The sequence below is a fragment of the Carcharodon carcharias genome, chromosome 11 (genome assembly GCF_017639515.1).
Source record: "Carcharodon carcharias isolate sCarCar2 chromosome 11, sCarCar2.pri, whole genome shotgun sequence".
Lineage (NCBI taxonomy): Eukaryota > Metazoa > Chordata > Chondrichthyes > Lamniformes > Lamnidae > Carcharodon > Carcharodon carcharias.
In genome coordinates, this window is record NC_054477.1 from 13,795,445 (window position 1) to 13,810,259 (window position 14,815).

Below are 14,815 nucleotides of genomic sequence, written 5' to 3' on the forward strand. Positions count from 1 at the left end.
AAAGAGATTAAACCAGTGCATTTTTAATAGCTCACAACTCAGTCCAGTGATATTAGGTTTATCTATTGGAATAAATCATACTTAAACCAGTCAAAGCTGTACAATGCAGTTCCGAGTCCTCAAATTGTTTGCACCACTAACAGAGCCACATTTGTACTCACCCATTAGTAATTCTACCTAATATTACAACTGCTTACAATGCTAAAAGGAAAAAGTCTACCTAGTTACTGTACGTTAAACTGCACATAACAGAGTGGAGTTTCTTCTGCACTTAAGCCATGGATGTATCTGGACGCAATAAGGTTTTGGAATTTTGGGTGCTAGTGAGTTACCCTCATAACTATAATACATTCAAGTCTCATTGATCTTTTTCATCTGCCCATCAACCGAACAGATCACCGCCAACAACATTGACCATGGCCCTGACTCACAAATGAAAGCATTCCGAAATTTCGTCTGTTTGGGGGAGAAGGGTTTCAACATTGTGCCCAGATTTTCAGGTACAGCAGCAGTTATTTTCCACTTTTCAATTTGCATTATTTTTCTGTTTATTTCAAGAAAACCTATCCTTGCTGAGAGCTGCTCTATTTTATGGTTCATTTTTTCTGGCATAAATTTAAGTCTTATTAAAAATGGAAAAGTTTCCCCAAGTAAACATGCTACATGTAATGAATAATGCTTAAAATGAGTAATGCATTGGAACTTACATTTTAAAACAGATATACAAAATTTCATAAATAAAAATAGAAATACTCAGCAGGTGTGATGAAAGAAACAGAGTTAGTGTTTCAGGTCAATGACTTACTGTCAGAACAGAATGACCAGACATGCTGAATTTCCAACATTTGTCATTTTTGTTTCAATTTCTAGCATTCACGGTGTTGTTTTGTATACAAAATTTCATGGTGTGGGGTCAGCATTGCCTCGAATCCCAATTACAGGTACCGGACCTTGTATCTGTGAAGCTCAGGGCCGGACATGTTCCGTATTTGGAAATTTTACAGATTTTTGGGTGCTGTATGATGCACTTATATAACATTAAAAAAGCATGAGAAATAAAAACCAAAAGGCTTATATTGTTTTATTATACTATTGTTTTACTTTATTTTCATGCATCACATCTCAATCGAAGAAGAGTCAGCATCCGAAGGAATGTCTGGGGTGGTAGCTGCTGTACAGACACAAGCTGCAGAAGTTGAAGGCTCAAACTCCATTGTACTTCTTTTAAACATAGCCTGCAGCTTATGTGGATCTTCCTTTCAGGGATACCTCTTGTGTTTTGTGGACCCACATAATATGCTGCTCTGTAATGAAACTATTCTGCTCCATCCCAAAAATCAATTCCTCTACAATGCTTATGCAACTGTAAGACATTTTTTTCCTGTTAATCCAGCACACCACTTTCATCACCATCATTATCACTCTCATTCTCTTTTTTCTTATTCATGACCATGTTGCATTTTTCACTCTAAGTTGGAGGTGAATCAGAGCATCATCATCAATATTCAGACAATCCTCAACAGCTTTTGCGCCCAACAACTTGGCTTCAGCACATGACAAAACTTTTGCATATGCCATTAAATTGTCAACAACATTTTTCTCCTCAGACACACAGAAACCACTAAAATCAGGTTCAGTTTTACCGTCACCATTTAGGAACATGGTAAATGGCCACAAGTTGTGCCATCCATTTATCAAAATATGTTGGAGTATATTGACCCAGGCCTTCACAGCTCCCCAGAGTGCATATTTTACATTGAATTCTTTTTGGGATTCCTTAAATCCCAAGACTCTTCCACATGCAATGAATTCAGCCTTCTGCCTGATCTTGAATGCCCGCAGAATGCCTTGATCCATGGGCTGGATGAGGGACGTATAGTTGGGAGGTGCAAATAAACTCTGTAAACATTGTACCTGATGAGTTCTGCTTCGGGGTGTGCAGCACAATTAACAAGGAGTAACATCATTTTGCAGCCCCTGGGGAGACTCACAGGCCAACGGTGATCCCTGGCTTCAGGGATAAAATGATTCTCATTCCAATCAAGGAAATTTGGTCTAGTCATCCATACGCACTTATCGGCCTTATAAGCAACAGTGAAAACAGTGATCTTCTTGAAAGGCCTAGGATTCTGGCTTTTACCAATAACAAGCAATTTACACTGTGGGTACCTGCAGCATTTGAACATCCAAATACAGTAAGGCGTGCCTTAGAGTCTTTGAATTCCTTTGGTGCTGTCTCATCCGCAGTTACATAGGATTTCCTGGGAACATGCCTCCAATACCATGAAGTCTCATCAGCATTGTACACTTGCTTTGCTGTTAGATTTTCTTCCAATATTATTGTGGAAAATTCATCCAAGTATGTCTCTGCAGCTTCATGGTCAGCTGAAACTTTTTTACCACATATTTTCAGCAGACGTACATCATGGCATTTTTAAAATTTGTTATACCATCCTAAAAGCTTCTTGCTTTTATCTTAGTATTCACATGATGTTGTTAGACCAAGCTCTTCGTGGGGCACTTTCATTTGGGCCATGATAATCAGGCAATCCAATGGATATTTCTCACTCTGACGCTGCCTGATCCATCTTAGTAACACTTTGTCTACATGGAGTGTTTCCCATTAATTTGGGTGCATCACTGTCAGCGTAAGATTTAAGTAACTTCTCCTTTTGTTTCTTCAAAGCTGTACCGACACCATACTCTTCATTTAATCATTTCACTGAGACACCCTTCTCTAGACGCATTAGTAACTCCACTTTCCGCTTAATACTCAGTATTAACTCAGTATAAACAGATGTTTACTCTTGGCACTCTCACCAGCCACGGGACTTCCAGCTGGCCTTTTCGACATGAAACCAAGGACCATAAAGACTAGAATTACAGAGATACTTGTTTGAACAGTACTCGCGGGAATCGGTGATGCCACCAAATAAAGCAGGAGCTTGACGAAGTAACCTGAGTGCCAATTTCAAATTGTTACATAAGGCACCATCGTCGAGTGTAGACAATTTTCGGTACCTTCAGGTTTTTTGGGATGACGGATAAAGGGTCTGGTACCTGCAAATGCAATTGATTTACATCCATTTTAGGTTTGGTGCATCCTAATCTGATTGGGAAAATACTTGGGTGTAACTTGAGGTCAGCAAAATGGATACTTTTCAGGTCTATCATCTATTTTACACCCAAGGAGCCAGTGTGAATCTATCTCAAGCCCAGGATTGGGTTCTATTCAATCCTAGTACAGGTACAATGTCTCAAAACCAGCAACCTTGGGATGGAGCACATGCCAGATTTTGGATCTTGCCAGTTTCCGGTTGGGCGGTCCAAGTCAGACTCAGCAAGATCGGGTAGGGTCAAGGGTTGCTCAAAACACTGAGAGCGGGAAAAGACAGGCGCATGAAGCCAACGGCTAGTCGCTGCAGCACCGAGCCAAACAAGCTGGTAAGTTTTTTTACTCTAATATTTTCTAATATTTAAATTCAAGCATGGCAGCTTAAAAGAGTGCCCGATTTTTGGACTGCCAGTTTTTGGATAGACAGATTTGAGACCCTATACCTGTAACAATACAGATAAGTACAGCATTACAGAAAGATGGACTAGAACTAGGGGATCATTGCTCTTTCTTCTTCCCCATCAGTTCCAAGGAACTCAAAATAACCCCAGCTGTTCCCATCACAGATAATTTAAAAAGAAAAGGAACAAAGTAAAAAGAGAAACCTTTGCAAATCTCTGGTTAGTCCTCAGCTGGAGTATTACATACAATTTTGGGCATCATGCTTTAGGAAAGATGTCAAGGACCTGGAGGTTGTTTGCCAAGATGATACCAGGAATGAATGGCTTCAGTTGTGTAGAGATACTGAAGAAGCTGGGTTTGTGTCCATTAAAGCAGGCAGGGGTACCAATTGGAGGGAATATCCAATGAAGGCATTCAAAATAAGGATCTTTGAAAAGAGCAAGTAAAGCGGATGAAAAGAGCAAGTAAAGCGGAAATGTTTTCTCTGGCTAGTGGGTTGGTAACCAGAGATCATAGATTTAAAATAATTGACAGAAGTTGTAGAGGGGGAATGTTAAGAGGTTTTTCCCCCATACAGAGGATAATTAAGATCTGGAATACAATTCAATAATTGAATAAGATTCCTTAAGAACTTTCAAAAAGGCAATTGGCTGTGCATTTGAAGAAGGCTAAATTACTGGTTTATAGAGAAAAGGCTAGGGTGTGGGACTTGCAAAGAGCCAGCAGAAGCAAAATGAGCCTTATAGCCACTTGGTGTGCTGTAAGATTGTAGGATTCAACAAAAATTCACATTCTACGCTTGCACAATCTGGTATTAATCGCTGGGCAAAATGTGAAAAGCAGAACTATTCTCTTCCCTCCTAATACAAGAAAGCTACATGTGATCAACAGTTAATATAGCAAACAGTTAACTGGATATGCATACTTCAGTGTGGGGGTGGAGAGACTTCGGAAGGGCACAACCTACAAGATCAATTGCAACCAGCTGGAATCTTGAGGACAGTAGCTACACTTTGAATGAGACAGCTATTTCAGGCAAAGTGCCACCTACATGATCCACTTCAGAAGAAACCTATCAGAAATAGGTTTATACTTCTAAGGTGACTTGAGTCACAGACAATATTGAAATGCAACATCAGAGGAAACAAAAACCACTTGGCAACAGAGAGTTCTGACAAACACTGAACATTGATCAAAATCTCCTCCTTCAATGCATTCCATCCTATCCGAGTCATCTATATTCACAGAAAAGCTGCCTGATAAGCACAAGACAGTGAAAATTGTGTCTCAAGAACTTAGCAAGTAACAGGAGGAACTGCAGTCATCATTCAACTTGGTAAACCTGTGTGTGATATTGAGCCACAAAGATCTCAAGTTTAATCCCAGTCAATTATAATTAACTGATCTCAGCCAGAAATGGGGCAGGGAGGGTGGTGCTAGATTTAGTTTGAATAGCTCTGCTCTGAGGGGTTGGGGGAGTAAATTAAGGTACCTACTCCTGATCAATATCCATGGGTTTCAGGAGAGCACAGGATCAAGCTCTGGTGTGGTGTTGCTAAGCAATGGTCATCCAAATGAACTGAAATCATTCCTTAGGCTCAGCACTCAAGGACCTCGAGTGCCTGTGGAATGATAAGCCCAGCATGGGTCAACATCATCGAGAAATGACTGATGAAAACTGGATACAAAATCATTTGAAAGTGATAGTAGAACAAGAGCTGAAAGAAAAAAAAAGTTTAGGATAATACAAGTGGGATTTATAAATACAAACTGCCACCTAACAGACAGAATTTGAGAACTCAGCTACCTTTATGGTTGAGATGCAAGTTTTATGGAGGCAGTTGAACTTTTATACCGAATATCGCACCGGCAAACACAACAGTACTCAGGTCACTTTAGGCATCAGCTACTACTCAACTGGTAACATCCTCAGCTTTGAGTCAGAAGTTCAAGTTCAAGGGTTCAAGTTCCACTCCAGAGATGACAGCACACAATCCAGGCTGACACTCAATGCAGGACTGAGGGAGTGCTGCACTGTTGGAGGCCGCTCTCTTTTGGATGAGATGTGAGACTGAGGCCCTATCTACTGTCTTGTGGGCGTAAATGGTCCCATGGCACTATTTCAAAAAAAAAGAGCAGGGGAGTTCTCCTGGTATCCGGGCCAACATAATCCCGTAACAAAATCTAAAACAGTTCATCTCATTTCTTTTTGAGATCTTGCTGTGTGTAAATTGGATGCTGGGTTTCTTACATTATAACAGTGACTACACTTCAAAAAGGACTTCACTGGTTATAAAAGGCATTGGGATGTCCTGAGGTTAAAAAAAGACACAGAGGTCTTTCTTTTTTCTGTAGTTCAGGACAGCACTGGGTAAAACACATTCTACAGCCTTTGCAAACACATACCAGCCTTCACCAACAGGTAAATCCCACTTCTCTTTGGCTTAGGAAGCTATGATGTGTGTACAGGTCAATAAAACAAGTTGTTACAAATAAAATTCAAGAAATTAAATGTCTAGAATCAGAATTTTACCACACAGTAGGAAGCTATTCAGCCCATCGTGCATATGTCAACACTTTGAAAGAGCTGTCCAATTTAGTCCCACACGCCAGCCTTGTCCCATAATCCTGCAAATTCATTCTCTTCACGTAAATGTCCAACTGCCTTTTAAATTTCCTCTGGAATCTAATTCCATCGCTCTGATGATGTGTCACAGATTTTAGCACTTTGAAAAATAATCCCCTTATTTCCGCTGATTCTGTTGCCAATTATTTTACCTCTATGCCCTCCGGTTACCGGCCCACTTGCCAAAGGAAACATTCCTCCTACTTGCTCCATCAAAACCCTTCATAATTTTGCATATCTCCATTAGGTCTCCCCTTACCTTTCACTGCTCTTGGAAGAACAATTCCAGCTTTCCAAATCTCTCCACATAATTTCTCTGTATCCTCGCTAAGGCCTTGATATCCTTCTTGAAGTGTGGTGCTCAGAACTGTACAAAATATTCTCCAATTGAGGCACACTATGATTTGTAGGGGTTCAGTGTGCCTTCTTTGTTTTTATATTCAATGTCCCTATTTACAACGCCAAGCATCCATAGATTTACCCAACAGCCTTATCAACTTTCCCTGCCACCCTTAAAGATGTGTAACATGTAGCCCTGGCTCCCTCTGCTCTAGCACTGCCCTCAACTAGGGAACAGTGATCATTGTATCATAAGGTTTAGGTTGGCTTTAAGAAAGGACAAGGTGCAATCCAGGGTAAGAATAATTAGCTGTGGAAAGCCAACCTCAATGGGAAAGAATGGGTCTGGCCCAGATAACTTAGAATCAAAGATTAGCAGGCAAGACTATAGCTGAACAATGGTCTGCCTTTAAAGAAAATAATTCAAGTACAATCAATATATATTCCCACAAAGGGGAAAGACGGGACAAAAAAATTCAGATGACGAAAGTGGTAGAGACTAAGATGTAGTAGAAAAAGTGCAAGTATAACAGATGCCAGGTTGATAATACAACTGAGGACCAGGCCGAATATAGAGGGTTCAGAGGGGAATTGCAAAAGCAAATAAGAGAAGCAAAGAGGGATTTTGAGAGGAGACTGGCAGCTAACATAGAAACATAGAAAATAGGAGGAGTAGGCCATTCGGCCCTACGAGCCTGCTCCGCCATTCATTGTGATCATGGCTGATCATCCAGCTCAATAGCCTGCTCCTGCATTATCCCCATATCCTTTGATCCCTTTTGCCAATATCTAACTCCTTCTTGAAAACATACAATGTTTTGGCCTCAACTACTTTCTGTGGTAGCAAATTCCACAGTCTCACCACTCTCTGGGTGAAGAAATTTCTCCTCATCTTAGTCCTAAATGGTCTACCCCATATCCTCAGACTGTGACCCCTGGTTCTGGACTCCCCCACCATCGGGAACATCCTTCCTGCATCTACCATCTAGTCCTATTAGAATTTTATAGGTTTCTATGACATCCCCCCCCCCACCCCATTCTTCTGAACTCCAGCAAATATAATCCTAACTGACTTAATCTCTCCTTATATGTCAGTCCCGCCATCCCAGGAATCAGTCTGGTAAACCGTCACTGCACTCCCTCTATAGCAAGAGCATCCTTCCTCAAATAAGGAGACCAAAACTGCACACAAAGGAAATCAGGGGGAAAACTCTCTGCTGGTTGGAGTCATGCCTATTACCAAGGAAGATGGTTGTGGTTGTTGGAGGTCAATGATCTCAGTTCCAGGACATCACTGCAGGAGTTCCCCTGGGGAGTGTGCGAGGCCCAACTATCTTCAGCTGCTTCAACAATGACCTTCCTTCCATCATAAAGTCAGAAATGGGGATGTTCGCTGATGATTGCACAATGTTCAGCACCATTCGCGGCTCCTCAGATACTGAAGCAGTCCATGTCCAAATGCAGCAAGACCTGGGCAATATTCAGGCTTGGGCTGACAAGCGGCAAGTAACATTTCGCACCAAAGCATCACCCCATGACATTTAATGGCATTACCATCGCTGAATCCCCCACTGTCAACATCCTGGGGGTTATCATTGACCAGAAACTGAATTGGATTAGCCATAAAAATACTGTGGCTACAAGAGCAGATCAGAGGCTAGGAATCCAGTGGTGAGTAACTCACCTCCTGACTCCCCAAAGCCTGTCCACCATCTACAAGGCATGAATCAGGAGTGTGATTGAATAATCTACCCTTGCCTGGATTAGTGCAGCTCTAACAACACTCAAGAAACTTGACATCATGCAGGACAAAGCAGTCTACTTGATTGGCACCCCTTCCACAAACATTCACTCCCTTCACCACCAACGCGCAGTGGCAACAGTGTGTACCATCTACAAGATGCACTGCAGAAACTCACCAAGGTTTCTTTGGCAGCACCTTCCAAACCGATGACCATTACCACTACAGCAGGTGCATGGGAACACCACCATGTGCAAGTTCCCCTCCAAACCACTCACCATCCTGACTTGGAAATACATTGCCGTTCCTTCACTGTCGCTGGGTCAAAATCCTGGAACTTTCTCCCTAACAGCACTGTGGGTGTACCTACACCACAGGGACCGCAGCAGTTCAAGAAGGCAGCTCACCACCACCTTCTCATGGGCAATAAATGCTGGCCTAGCCAGCGATCCCCACATCCTGTAAATAAATTTTTGCAAAGTCTTCTGTAAGCATATAAATAGTAAAAAGCATGGTAAAAGGAGGAGTGGGACCAGTTAGGGACCAAAAAAGGAATTTATACATGGAGGCAGGGGCATTAAATAAATATCTTGCAGCTGTCTTTACCAAGGAAGATGCTGCCCAGATCATAGCGAAAGAGTCGATAGTTCAGACATTTAAAGGAGGAGTTATTAGAAAGGCTTGCTGAACTAAAAAGCTGATAAGGCCCAGGATTGGATAAGATGCATCCAAGGATACTGAAGGAAGTGAGAGTGGAAATTGGAGAAGAACTGGCCATAATCTTTCAGTCTTCCATAGACTCAGGGGTGGTGCCAAAGCACTGGAGAATTGTAAATGTTATACCTTTGTTCAAAAAAGGGCATAAAGATAAGCCCAGCAGCTACAGACCAGTCAGTTTACCTCATTTGTGGGGAAGCTTTTAGAAATGGTAATTCAGGACAAAATTAATAGTCAGTCAGGCAAATGGGCGTTAATTAAGGTAAGCCAATATAGAGTGTTAAGGACAATTGTGTTCAACTAACTTACTTGAATTTTTTTTTGATGAGGTAACAGAGAGGATTGAGGAGGGTAATTTTGTTGGTGTGGTGTACATGGACTTCCAAAAGGCATTTGATAAAGTGCAACATAAGAGACTTGTGAGTAAAGTTTGGGCGCATGGAATAAAAGGGACAGTAGCAACATGGATAAGAAATTGGCTGAGTAGTGGTGAATGGTTCTTTTTCTGACTGGAGGATGGTTCATGGTGGAGCTCCACAGGGGTTATGTTAGGATCCCTGATCTATATTAATGGCCTAGACCTTGGTGCACAGTGTACAATTTCAAAATTTGCAGATGATACGAAACTGGGAAGTATCCTGGGCTTTATTAATAGGGACATAGAATACAGAAGCAAAGAAGGTAAGTTAAACCTGTATAAAGCATTGGCTTAGCCTTAACTAGAGTATTGCATCCAGCTCTGGGCACACTTCAGGAAAGTTGTGAAGGGATTAGAAAGGGTGCAGAGAATGTTCCCACAAATGAAAAACTTCAGTTTCATGAAAGAATTGCAGAGCTATGGGGAAAAAGCAGGGGAAAGGCAATAGGTGAACTGCTCCTTCATAGGGCCAACATGGGCACAATAGTCCTTCAGTGCTGTAGCCATTCTATGAAAATTTGTACCATGTAGATTATACTGCATCTCCATGTTGTTCCTCCTAAAGTGCATTACTTCCAATTCATCCACATTAAGTTACTTCTGCTACAAGCTTGGCCAGTTCACTAGTTTAGGGCCTCTTGAAGTCTGCTGTCTTGCTCGCGATTTACTTAGTTTTATATCATCAGCAAACTTTAAAATGGTTGTCCAAGTCCAGGTTATTTATCAATAACAAGAAAAGCAGTAGTCCCAATATTGATCCCTGGGGGGGGAGGGGTGCAACACCATTTCACACTTATCTCCAGTCAGAAAACCTCAGTTCACCACTGCTCCCATCATCCTGCATTTCCAATTAGCACTTCCAAATTAGCACTGTCCCTTAAATACCATGTGCTCCAATTTTCCAAATAAGTCTGCAATGTGGTACTTTATGAAGTGCCTGTGGGGTAATTACATCAGATGGCATTTACTCGCAAATCAGAAGGTCCATAAAACACAGGTAATATACCCAAATATGCGAGAACAGCGATGATTTTCAAAAATTATTTCACGGGAATGTGGGCATCGCTGGCTGGACCAGTATTTATTGCCCATCCCCAATTGCCCTTGAGAAGGTGTTAGTGAGCTGCTTTCTTGAACGGCTACAGTCTCACAGTGCTGTTAGGGAGGGAGTTCCAGGATTTTGACCCAGCGACAGTGAAGGAACGGCAATGTATTTCCAAGTCAGGATGGTGAGTGGCTTGAAGGGGAACTTGCAGGGGTGGGGGTGATGTTCCCATGCATCTGCTGCCCTTGTCCTTCCAGGTGGTAGAGGTTGTGGGTTTGGAAGGTGCTGTCGAAGGAGCGTTGGTGAGTTGCTGCAGTACATCTTGTAGATGGTACACACTGCTGCCACTGTGATGGAGGAAGTAGGTGTTGAAGCTGGTGGATAAGGTGCCTATCAAGGGGGCTGCTTTGGCCTGGATGGTGTCAAGCTTCTTGAGTGTTGGAGCTGCACTCATCCAGGGAATGGAAATTATTCCATCACACTCCTGATTTGTGCTTTTTAGATAGTGGTCAGTTAATCTCCTCAGAATTCCCAGCCTGACTGCTCTTGTAGCCATAGTATTTATATGGCTGGTGTTTGGTTCAGGTATTTGGGAAAATATAATTAGAGGATATGGACTCAGAAAAGAAAATAAAGGTCTGTTAACTCAACATTGTGATGGAGGAGCTCTTTTTCAGGGTAGTCCATTAATGTTCATCTAAAAACACAAACATACAAACTAGGAGCAGGAGTAGGCCACTCAGCCCTTAAAGCCTGCCCCGCCTTTAAAAAAGATCATAGCTCATCAGACTGTAACCTCCTGCCTATCCTCGGTAACCCTTCACCCCCTTGTTTATCAAGGATCCATCTACCTCTGCCTTGAAAAACATTCAAAGACTCTGCTTCAACTGCCTTTTGAGAAAGGGAGTTCCAAAGACTCACTCCCCTCAGAGGAAAAATTTCTTCTCACCTTGCTCTTAAATGAGCAACCCCTTACTTTGAAACCGTGACGTCTAGTTCTAGATTCTCCCACAAGAGGAAACATAGTCTCCACATCGATCCTGTCAAGATCCCTCAGGATCTTACATGTTTCAATCAAATCACCTTTTGCTCTTCTAAACTCCAGCAGATACAAGCCTAGCCTGCCTAACTTTTCCTCAAAGGATAATCTGCCCATTCCTAGTATTAGTTTAGCAAACCTTCTCTGAGCTGCTTCTAATGTATTTACATCCTTCCTCAAATAAAGAGGAAGTACACAGTACTCCAGATGTAGTCTCACCAGTGTCCTGCGCAACTGAAACATAACCTCCCTATTTTTGTATTCGGTTCCCCTCGCAATAAACAATAACACTCTATTAGTTTTCCTAATTATTTGCTATACCTGCATGGTAGCCTTTGGCGATTCATGTACTAGGACACCCAGATCCCTCTGAAAACCTATAATGAATATTCAGCATGGACTTATGGGCCATAAGGTAATCAGTACCTCACTAACTTACTTGTAATACATGAATAATTTGTAGTTAAGTGCATTTCAGTAGATACATTGTGGATTTTCAGAAGGCACCTGATAAAGTTGTACATGCAAGACTTGTAAAGGAGGCTAAGAAATGTAAAGGAGGCTAAGATATGTAATATTAAAGAGTAATTGGCTCCATGGAATGAAAAACGACTTGACAGTAGGAAGTTAAAGGTAACAATATATGACAATATTTCTAGTCAGGGAACTGATTAATAAGAGTCCTACAGAGGTCTGCCTTTCAATTATTTGTAAATACTTTCTGGGATCCTGAAAAATAGTTCAGCAAGGAGAGAAGCTGAGATAGAATTAGAAGTTAAAATACTAGTAAGTGAGTCTGGAAGGCAGAGGAAACATAAGCTAGATAAGAATGAAGTGAATTTGGCAAGGCTAAATGGAATATATTTTAATGCAAGGATCGTGAGGAATAAGACAGAAGAGCTGTGGGCACAGATAGGCACATGAGAGTATGATATTATAGCTATGGCCGAGACTTGGCTAAAAGGGCAGGATTGGCAGCTCAACATTCCTAGTTATTGGGTATTCAGATGAGATAGAGAGGGGATAGAAGAGGAGAGGGTGGGGGGGTCGCAATATTGATCAAGGAATCAATTATAGCAGTAAGGAGGGATGATATCTTGGAAGGATCATCAAATGAGGCCATATGTGTTGAAGTAAAAAACACAAAAGGGGCAAACACGTTGTTGGGTGTGCTCTATAGGCCCCCAAACAGTCAAGGAGAGATAGATAATCAAATACATAATCAAATTTCAGAGAAGTGTAAGAATAAAAAGGCAGTAATAGTAGGGGATTTTAACTACAAAAATATTAACTGGGATAGTTTTAGAGTAAGGTAGGGAGGGAGCAAAATTCTTAAGTTTGCATCCAGGAGAACATTTTTAGCCAGTACGTAAAAAGCCCAACAAGGGAGGGGACAGTTCTAGACCTAATATTCAGGAATGAACCTGGGCAGGTGGAAGGCAAATCAGTAGGACAGCATTTTGGAGAGAGTGACCATAGCTCAGTTAGATTTAGGACAATTATGGAAAAAGGTAAGGTTGGGCCAGGAATACAAGTTCTGGAAAGTCATACGGGGACTCGAAACGTTATTTCTGTCTCTCTCTCCACAAATGCTGTCAGACCTGGTGAGTTTTTCCAGCATTTTTTGTTTTCGTTTCAGATTTCCAGCATCCGCAGTATTTTGCCTTTATATTAATACAAGTTCTAAACTGGAGAAGGCTAATTTTACTAAGCTGAAATATAATATGGCGCAAGCAGTCTGGGAGCAGCGACTTGCAGAAAAAACTGTGTCAGTGCAATCGGAGGCACTCAAGGTGGAAATGGGCAAGAGTATAAGGCAAATATGTTCCCGTAAAGACAAAGGGGCCGACTAAGTCTGGAGAACCCTGGATGTCAAGGGACATAAAGTTTAGGATTAAGAAAAAAAAGGGAAGCTTATGGTAGAGACCAAGGGCTCAATACGGCAGAGTCCCTAGAGGAGTATAAAAAGTGCAGGGGGGAAACTTAAGAAGGAAATTAGGAAATCTAAGAGAGTGCATGAGAAAGTATTGGTGGGTAGAATAAAGGAAAACCAAAGGGTTTTTTTAAAATATATAAACAGCAGGAGAATAACTAGGGAAAGAGTAGGGCTAACTAGAGACCATAGAGGTAATGTGCATGTGGACCCGGAAAACGGTGATACAGTCCTCAATGAATACTTTGTGTCGGTCTTCACAATGGAAAAGGACGATGCAGATATAGACATCAGGGTGGGGCACTGTGAAGTATTAGGAGGAAATTAACAGAGAAAGAGAAGAAGTACTGGTGGGTTTAGTGGCCTTAAAAGTGGATAACTCCGCAGGTCCGGCTGAGATGTATCTCAGACTGTTGAGGGAGGCAGGGAAAGTGTTATCAGATCCTGGTAGTAATTTTCAAATCCTCTCTGGCCACAGGTGAGGTACCAGAGGAATGGAGGACTTCTAACATTGCCCCATTATTAAAGAAGGGAGGAAGGGATAGACCAGGAAATTATAGGCCAGTCAGTCTAGCCTTGGTGGTGGGGAAGTTACGAGGAAGAATTCTGAGGGACAAGATATATTTGCACTTGGAGAGACACGGATTAATCAGGGATAGTCAGCATGGATTTGTTAAGGGAAGTTCATGTTTGTCAAATTTGATCGAATTTTTTGAGGAGGTAACCAGGAGTGTTGATGAGGGTAATGCATTTGATGTGGTTTACGTGGACTTTAGCAAGGCTTTTGATAAGGTCCCTCATGGCAGACTAGCCAAGAAAGTAAGAGCCCATGGGATCCAAGCCAAAGTGGCATGTTGGATCCAAAATTGGCCAAGAGGCAGGAAGCAGAGGGTGATGGTGGAGGGGTATTTCTGTGACTGGAAGTCTGTTTCCAGTGGGGTTCCACAGCGCTGGGTGCTGGGGACCTTGCTGTTTGTGGTGTACATAAATGATTTAGACTTAAATGTAGGGGGTATGAACAAGAAGTTCGCGGATGACATGAAAATTGGTAGGATGGTAAATAGTGAGGAGGATAGCCGTAAACTGCAGGAGGATATCAATGGACTGGTCAGGTGGGCAGAGCAGGGGCAAATGGAATTCAACCCAGAAAAGTGTGAGGTAATGCACTTCGGGAGGGCTAACAAGGCAAGGGATTACACTATGAATGGTAGGATGCTGGAAAGTACTGAAGATCAGAGGGACCTTGGTGTGCATATCCACAAATCCCTGATGGTAGCAGGGCAGATAGATAAGGTGGTTATAAAGGGCTTTATTAGCTGGGCATAGAATACAAGAGTAGGGATGTTATGCTGGAACTGTATAAAACGCTGCTTATGCCACAAGTGGAGTACTGCATGCAGTTCAGGTCACCACATTGTAGGAAGGATGTGATTACACTGG

General features: G+C 42.0%; 1 protein-coding gene across 5 annotated transcripts in view; it reads right to left on the reverse strand.

Moving 5' to 3' along the window:
• pak1 (p21 protein (Cdc42/Rac)-activated kinase 1) overlaps positions 1-14,815 on the reverse strand; it is a 195,676-nt gene that overhangs the window by 78,869 nt on the left and 101,992 nt on the right. The window lies entirely within an intron of this gene.